Here is a 9,298-nt window from a genome sequence, read left to right as displayed (position 1 = left end):
ATTGGCCTATGGATCTGTCTGTGGACTATTTTGGTCATGGCTAATTGATGTAGGAGGGCCCAGCACACTGTAGGTAGTTGGGCAAGTATTCCAAGGCTATATAAGAAAGGTAGGGGAGCAAGCAAGCCAGTAAGCAGTACCCCTCCATGGTCTCCTCTTCAGTTCCTGCCTCCAGGATCCTGCCTCGAACTCCTTCCCTGAATTCCCTTAATGATGGACTATGTAGTATAAGATGAAATAAACCCTTTCCTCCCCAACTTGATTTTGGTCAATGTTTTACCACAGCAGCAGAAAAGCAAAGTAGGACAAATATACACACCTGCAATTCCTCTTTTGATTCAAAGTTGCAAGCCAAATGTACCTGCAATCTGAGCCCTTAGGAGGCGGAGGGAAGAGTCCTGGAGAATTTAAGGCCAGCCTAGCTACATAGCAACACCTTGTCTCAAAACAAAATGGGATTGTCCTTCTAATAATCCCTAGTACTGCACACGGACTTTGTTTCTTTACATTAGACTCATCATGTGAATGAATATTCAAGAACCTTTTCAGATTTTTTTCTATTATGAATAATGATGTTGTTAATACTCTTGTTTATATACCTTACTAAACACTGTCAAGTTTCTCTGCTGTGTAAGCATACCCAAGAGTGTGTGCTGGGAGACAGGTTTAAAGGTATTCAATTTTCTTTCTTTCTTTTTTTTTTTTTTTTAAGATTTATTTATTATGTACAGTGTTCTCTCTGCATGTATGCCTGTATGCCAGAAGAGGGCACCAGATCTCATTATAGATGGTTGTGAGCCACCATATGGGTGCTGGGAATTGAACTCAGGACCTCTGAAAGAACAGCCAGTGCTCTTAACCTCTGAGTCATCTCTCTTGCCCTGTATTCAATTTTCTTAGCTATGTGGTTATTGTTTGCTTGCTTGGTTTACTTTCTTTTCTTTTCTTTTTTTTAAACATGAATCTTTATTGGCCACAGCTACTTGAGAGGGGTGAAGCGGGAGGAGTGGGTGGTACCAATGCCAGGCTGACCTCGCTTCACCCGCTTGTAGGTGACGGAGAACTCGCCCAGGTAGTGGCCGATCATCTCTGGTTTGATCTCCACCTAGTTGAAGTTCTTGTCGTTGTACATGCCCTCCACGCTGCCTACCATCTCGGGCAGGATGATCATGTCCCTTAGGTGGGTCTTCACCACCTCGGGCTCCTCCATGGGCGGCGCCTCCTTCTTGGTCTTTCTCAGTCTCTTGAGTAGTGAGTGCGGCTTCCGCCGCAGGCCACGGTTCCGGCTTCGCCCCGGCTGTACTACTGCATCAGCTGTACTACCGCCCCGGCTGTACTACTGCATCAGCTGTACTACTGCATCAGCTGTACTACTGCATCAGCTGTACTACTGCATCAGCTGTACTACTGCATCAGCAGCTCCTAGGACATGTCCAGCACTTGGTCCAGGTCCACCGCGCGGTAGGTGAACTTGCGGAAGGTCCGCTTCTTCTTCTGCTCCACTTCAGCCATCTTGGCAGCTGCTGGGAAAAGGATGCGCTTGATTTACTTTCAACTTTCAAAGTCTTTTTCTTTAGGTGTGTCTTGAGGTAAAAGTGTAGAATCGGACCATTTCTTAAATGTACTTGGATAGTCTTGGGGTACATCTGGAGAAAACTGGTTTTAACGTCAAGTGTGATTTATGACATATGTCTATCATTTTATTTTTTTGTTTGACTTCCTTACCTACTTACATTTTTTCCCCTAAGTATTACAATTTTCTTCTTTTTCTTATTCCTTTTTAAAAACTTCAGCTGGTTTGGAAATCGAATACTCTAATTCTAGTTTTTAAATATTTACTGTAGCTATTAGATGATAGTGGTGCACACCTTTAATCCCAGAACTCTAGAGGCAGAGGTAGATGGATCTTTGAGTTCGAGGCCAGCCTGGTGGACAGAGCAAGTCCCAGGACAGTCAGGGATACACAGAGAAACCCTGTCTCGAAAAAACCATTTTTGTTTTGTTTTAACTGTAGTAGACAGAACTCCAAGTAGCCCTGAAATTATCTTCTGGGACGACAAGAAAGCTCATTGGGTAAAGGCTCTTGCTGCCTTTAGCATGATCCCTGGGGATCTACACAGTGGAGGGAGAGTACTTATTCCAGTAAGTTGTCTCTGACCTCTTACATACATGTCATAATGTCTCTGATATGCACACACACACACACACACACACACACACACAACACAATTTTTAATGTAATTATTTCCCCCTTTATTATAATTTTCTTCCTACCCCTCATGGGTGTGGATAGGACGGTGATAGATGCCATATTTGAGATTAAATTATAAGAGAAGGGTGGGGTGGTTTTGAGCTAATCAAAAAGGGAATTCTCTCGATGGACCTGTTTTAATCAGGTGACTTCCACGAAGGACGGGGGCACCCTAGAGGAAGATTCAGAGATTTTCCTGCTGGCCTGAGAAAAGGTAAGTTGTCTATGAGGAGGGGCAGCCTGGCCAGCCCCTTCAGCCTGGGCTGAAGCCTCCTGCTTGGGACCACAAGAAACAATCCTGCCAATAACACAAATAGGAGAGATCCACACCCTGGTCAAAATCCCAACTGCTGTCCTGGAGACTCTGGGCAGAGGATTCAGCTGAGCTCCTTGTGGACTTCTGGCCAATTCGGGGAAACTGAGGCACACAATGTTCTGCTATATTTGTTGCACCTTGCTTTGCAGCTATAGTAGCCAGCATTCACCTTAGAAATTTCAGCATTTAATATCTTTGATGCTTGAAAATCATGATCTTCCGTTGTAGAAAATTTCAAGGATGCTAGGACAGGTTAGCATTTTACCAATGCCTTACTAACTAGTCATAGCTAGTTTGGTGTTTTAACCCACAAAACAAACGTTATTGCCATGATTTTACTCAGTAAATTCACGAAGATTAAGCCACATTTACCATATTGCTTGTCCCTCCTTCCTCTCCCTAAGTTCTAGATATTTATTATTCTTGTTCCCATCATTTTGATTCTATCTATTTTTAATTTTATTCAATTTTTTATTATTTTATGTGTATAGGTGTCTTGCCTATAGGCATGCTGTGTACCATTTACATACCTGGTGTCCAGAGAAGCCAGAGAAGGTGTCAGATCCCCTGGGATTGTAGTTGCAAAGGGATGTGTGAGCCACCAGGAGAGTGCTAGGAATTGAACCCAGGTCCTCTGGAAGAGCAACAAGCTCTCTTAACCACTGAGCCATCTCTCCACCCTCTAATTAGATATTTATTACCAGCATCACGTTTGTGTAAGATGGGTGTGGGTGCCTGTGTCGCAGGGTACTGTGGGCTCACGGGATAACTTGTGCCGTTGGTTCTCTCCTGCTTCCTTCATCCGGGTCTGGGGATCAAATTCAGGTCATCCGGCTGGGGTGGCCAGCACTTTGCCTGCTGGGCCTTCCCACTCTGCTATCATCTCATTTTTAATAATGGCATTGTTTAAGTGACGTGAATTAAGTTTCCTGAAAGTTGACTAATCGGCTCTCCTGAACAGAAGCAAGCTGGCTCCCCAACATCATTGCCCTGAGCCCCTAGGAGGCAGGACCACGGTGTCCATCCTCTGGCCCTGGCCAGGCGGAGACAGATGGCACTGGAGGGATCCCTAGACTCTCTGCCCTGAACTCTTCCGGATTATTTGTAGCAGAAACAGGGAACAGGATCCTGAGGCTGTCCCTCGTTACTTGAGCGGTCAGCGTGGAAGAGAGGAAGGAGGAGCCGAGGAAGGCGATGCTGTCGGACTCAGCCTGTGTTCTCAGCTGAGGAAAGCGGCCTGTTTCCCTCTTCCGCGTGGTCCTCTTGTGCCGTGACCCCCTCGATTCCAGGCCTCGGAGGGCGACTGTCTTGGCAAAACAAGTAACCAAATCAACTCTTTGCAAGTCTCAAAGTAGCTTTGTGTAATTCCTGCTAAAATAATAGACTCAGAGATTAGGTTACTGAGGACCAAGAGGTAAAACGAGGGGCCAGCAAAATGATTCAGGGACAGAAGCACAGCCAAACCTGACTGGGCTTTCTGAGTCTGGTCCCCAGAACCCATAGAGAGCTAGAAAGAGAAAAATGACACTTATAAGTTTTCCTCTGATTTTTCACACGTGCTGTAGCACATGTATGCACACACACACACACACACACACACACACACACACACACACACACACACTGAATTTAATAAGATACATTTTAAAGAGCAAAAATTAATGCCATAAACATCTTTATTTCGGAAGAATATATGGATTTCCCTCTGGTAACAGTCTACTGGGTTTGCCTCCACAGAACACCACAGATTGGGTGGCATAAACGACCGAAATGAATCTTCTCATGCTCTGAAGACTGAGAATCGAAGATCAAGGCATCTACAGAGATGGTTTCTGGCGAGGTTTTGCTCCCTGGTGTGTCAAGGAGGGGCTACTGTTTGGGACTGTGAGCTGTGTGATGATTAATCTTGCTTGTCAACCTGATGTGCTTTAGAATCACCATGGAAACGTACACCTCTGGGTGTTTCTCTGGGGGATGTTTCCAGTCATGTTTAGCTGAGGAGAGGAGGCCCACCATGAATCGGAGCTGCTCTATACTGCGGCCTGAGGCCACAGTCTGAATAAGAAGGAAAATGGGGCGAGTCATTCAGATCTGTGTACCACTGTTTGTTTGTTTGTTTGTTTTTTCGAGACAGGGTTTCTCTGTGTAGCTTTGTGCCTTTCCTGGAACTCACTCTGTAAACCAGGCTGGCCTCGAACTCACAGAGATCTGCCTGCCTCTGCCTCCCAAGTGCTGGGATTAAAGGCGTGCGCCACCACCGCCCGGCTCTGTGTGTACCACTCTAAGTGACTAGTTTCTCCTCTGCTGTTTCCGTCTTGACACCCTCGACCTGTTCCTCTTTGAGCACTCTGCGAATGAGAAATGGTAGGGAGCCCATCCCATGCTGGGATTGAGTGTCCTAAAGTCAGAAACAGTCCACACAACAAAGACCAACTTCTGAGCTGCTTCGTGTGATGTGGCTCATTCCTGCTCAAACACTCACCCTTTCAAAACTCCTGGTTTTGTGGCTGGTTGCCTGCTTTCTGGCACGGATCTTGCTGTGACTTTTTTCTAAGCTGGCACTCCTGGGAAACAAAATTTAAACAGCGCCCCCCCCCCCCCCCCCCCCCCCCCGCGCGCGCGCGCGCCCCCTCGCGTGTGTGTGTGTGTGTGTGTGTGTGTGTGTGTGTGTGTGTGTGTGTGAGCCTTTTTAAAGTATGGGGCCAGGGACCTTGGTGTGCTCACCCTAGCGTAGGCATGGAGGCTTTCTGTCACCTGGAAGTAAACTTTGTCCCTCTCAGGGACCCTCCTCTGGCCTGTCACTGAAGTAGCCTTGTTGTCCCTCACAGTATAACAGTGTCTTCAGTGTACCATGCTCACAGACTATTGCAGACATCACCAGGGAACTTAACAACCCTGGTTATCATCACCACACCCACAAGCAAGGAGACAGGGAAACTTCCAGGAAGGGCTTTTGTTTTTTGGGTTTTTTTTTTTTTATGTTTTTTTTTTTGTTTTGTTTTGTTGTTCTTTTTGTTTTTGGTGTTGTTGTTGAACTATGTGGCATTTTGGATTATTTTAGTTTCATTCTGTTGTTGTGACACAAACAGTCTGATCAAAACAATACAGGGAAGAAAAGATTTATTTGGCTCACATATTCATGTCATAGTCGACCACTGCGGTAAGCCAGGGTAGGGACTGTGAAGGAACGCTGCTTCCTGGCTCCCTCTGTGGCTTGTCCTCTGGTTTATGCTTAGCTGGCTTTCTTAGACATCCCAGAAGCCCCTGCCTAGGAAAATAGTGCCTTCCACAGTGGACTGTGCGCTCCCTCCCACATCAATCATCAATCAAGACATTCCTTCACAATCATGATCACACTTGTGAGCCTTGTACCTGAGGAGGATAGAAGAGGGTGTTGAATCCTCTGGAACTAGAGTTACATATGGCTATGAGCTGCCATGTGGCTTCTGGGAATTGAACCTGGGTCCTCTGGAAGAGCAGCCAGTGCTCTAACCACTGAGTCATCTCCCCAGCTCCAGTGATTACATAATGTTATGTGCTGCTCATTTTCAACATTTTGAGGCTTTGCATTGATTCTTTACTGTGTTTGTCTTACTTTGGAGATTCTCAGGACATTAATGATGACATCTTCGTAATGACAGCTGAGAAAAGAAAAGCTATCCCCAGGACAGTCACATGTTTTGGGAAAACTGTAGTCATATCAGCTAAAAACCTGGAGTTGAGTGTAATGGAATCCTGTGTGCTTCTGCCTGCTCTTAAGGACTTGATGGGATCCAAAGCAATGTTAAGATAAACAACATGAAATTATGAAATCTGCAGAAGTAGCCAAGTGAATAAAACTGTAAAATGTCCAAAGGGTTGAAATAAGTAGTCACATAGACTAGGTAAGGCTGTATGCAAGGGAAACAGAGCTTAGCATGCTATTTAACTCTGGAGTACAGCAATAGCTTTTCTCCTGAGTGCCAGCACATGGGCTCTGTGTACAGAAAACTCTCTGTCCTAAGAAATCCATTCAAAGATATTAATGGGAGGCAGCTTTTTATCACTCCATCTGCCTCAGATGTTGAACCTCATAACATTTTGGGACTTAGAACACATTCTATGAACTCTTGAGAAAATGCCCTTCCCAGACCTCTAAACTTAAAAATACCACAGTAACATTTTATGGGTGTGGACCTGATACACAGACATCAGGTGACTCATCATCACAAGAGTCAGAGTTGGGACTCAGCCCATTCTGCGTTCTCCAGTCCAGTGACTCCTTCCTGTGGACGGCCTCTGCCAAGAAATGAGTCCATCAGCAGTCCAAGGGCAGGAACATCGTTTTACCAATTTGCTTTTCTTTTCCCTTGCTTTTCTCTACCGGACCGAGGTAGACCACACTCAGCCTACCAAACAGAAGTGGTGTTTACGTTTGTACAGGTTATACATGTGTATGCACACACATGTTAAATTCCTAAGCTGCTTAAATTTACTCCCACTCAATCTCCATTTCTCAAGAAGTTTCACCTTCTTTTTAAAACAGTAATTTAGGGAACCAGTGAGATGGTTGAGAGGCTCGGAACACATGATGCTAATAAGTCCAAGAAGCAGAGTTGGATCCCAAGGACCCATGTGGTAAAGGGAGAGAAGAGACTTCTGCAGGTTGTCCTCTGACTCCACACACATGCACACATACTTGTGTGCACACAAATGGATAGATAGATAGATAGATAGATAGATAGATAGATAGATAGATAGATAAAAGGCAATAAAATGTTTAATTCATTTTTCTTTAGTTTTCCAGCCCAGGCTGGCCTGGGACTTGCTATAGAGCCCGGTCTGGCCTTGAGCTCACTCAGTCCTCTTGTTTCAGTCTCTCGTGTGCAGATTGTCAGGTGTGAGTCACCATGCTTGCCTACCACACACACACACACACACACACACACACACACACACACACACACTGTTGTTTTAGTTTTTGCTTATTTGTTCATTTTGTTTTTTGGGGTTTGGGAGTTTCGGGTCTGGTTCACTCTGGTTTTGGTCTTGGTTTTTCAAGACAGAGTTTCTCTATGTAGCCACCCTGGCTGTCCTAGAACTCATTTTGTAGTCTAGGCTGGCCTTGAACTCACAGAGATCCACTTGCCTGAGTGCTAGGATTAAAGGCCGTTACACCTGGTTATCCAAAAAAATATTTTTTTTTTTTTTTGAGACAGGGTTTCTCTGCGTAGCTTTGCGCCTTTCCTGGAGCTTACTTGGTAGCCCAGGCTGGTCTCGAACTCACAGAGATCCGCCTGGCTCTGCCTCCCGAGTGCTGGGATTAAAGGCGTGCGCCACCACTGCCCGGCCAAAAATGTTTTTTAAAGAATAATTTAATTCAAAAATTTAAGCTAGCCAGGTGGTGGTGGTGCACACCTTCAATCCCAGCACCCAGGAGGCAGAAGCAGGCGAATTTCTGTGAGTTCGAGGCCAGTCTGTTCTACAGAGAGAGATCCAGGACAGCCAGGGCTGTTGCACAGAGAACAAACAGACAAACAAACAAAAAAACCCAAAAAGCTAATTAGATAAAATATTTTCAAGATTTCATTTTATTTTTAATTATATGTGTGTGTGTGTGTGTGTGTGTGTGTGTGTGTGTGTGTGTGTGTGAGCACGAACGCACAAGTGCAGGGTGCCAGCTTTCCCTGGAGCTAGAGTTACAGGTGACTGTGAACCACTTGGCATGGGTGCTGAGAATCCAACTTGGGTTCTTGTAGTTGGTTGTATCTTTTTTACTCTTTGCTCTTTTAGGGGACCCACCACCCAGCTCCCAAATAATCACAGAGACTTACTCTTTCATATGAATGCCTGGCCTTAGCTTGGCTTATTTCTAGCCAGCTTTTCTTAACTTACATTATCCCATCTACCTTTTACCTCTGCGCTTTTACTTTTCTCATTTCTGTATATCTTTTCTTTTTTCTTATTCCGTGTCTGGCTGTGTGGCTAGGTAGCCGGCCCCCAGTATTCTCTCCATCTCCTTTTCTCGATCCCTAATCTTTCTTCCCAGATTTCTCCTTCTGTTTATTCTCCCTGCCTGCCAGCCCCGCCTATCCTTTCTCCTGCCTCGCTATTGACCATTCAGCTCTTTATCAGACCATCAGGTGTTTTAGGCAGGCAAAGTAGCACAGCTTCACAGAGTTAAACAAATGCAATATAAAATAATGTAACACACCTTTTCGTCATTAAACAACTATTCCACAGCATAAATGAATGTAACACGTCTTCAACTAATATTCCACAACAGGTTCTCTGCAAGAGCAGCACATACTCTTAATCTCTCCAGCCATAATAAAATAAAATTTTAAAACTCCATCAGTTGTATTGACTCTCAACAGCAATCTCAGTAAACAGGAGGCTGATACAGGAGGACTGCTCTGAGTTCTAGGCCAGCCAGAGCTACATAGCAATGAATGAATAAATAAACAAACAAACAAACAAACTTAAAGGACAGTTCAGAACAAACCTGTCTCAGGGGAGCCTGCCATTCTTTGATGCACAAGATAAGTACCTGTCTCCTGAAGTTTCCAAATTATATGTCAGAGAAATTAATAAATGTCCCATCTGTGAAATTACCATAAATTCATCAAGATGTTTATTCAAATTTTACCTAATAAAACACGCTCATACTTCTGTGACTGGAGTTTTACTTTTCTGATTATAATGATTGTGGTGAATGGCATGGCACAGCTTCTTGAATAGATATTGCCAGT

General features: G+C 44.7%; 1 pseudogene; it reads right to left on the bottom strand.

Moving 5' to 3' along the window:
- Positions 1-938: 938 nt before the first annotated feature.
- On the bottom strand, positions 939-1,618 carry LOC114691737 (annotated as a pseudogene).
- Positions 1,619-9,298: the final 7,680 nt, after the last annotated feature.

The sequence above is a fragment of the Peromyscus leucopus genome, chromosome 6 (genome assembly GCF_004664715.2).
Source record: "Peromyscus leucopus breed LL Stock chromosome 6, UCI_PerLeu_2.1, whole genome shotgun sequence".
Classification (NCBI taxonomy): Eukaryota; Metazoa; Chordata; class Mammalia; order Rodentia; family Cricetidae; genus Peromyscus; species Peromyscus leucopus.
This window is presented reverse-complemented; position numbering and strand designations above follow the sequence as displayed.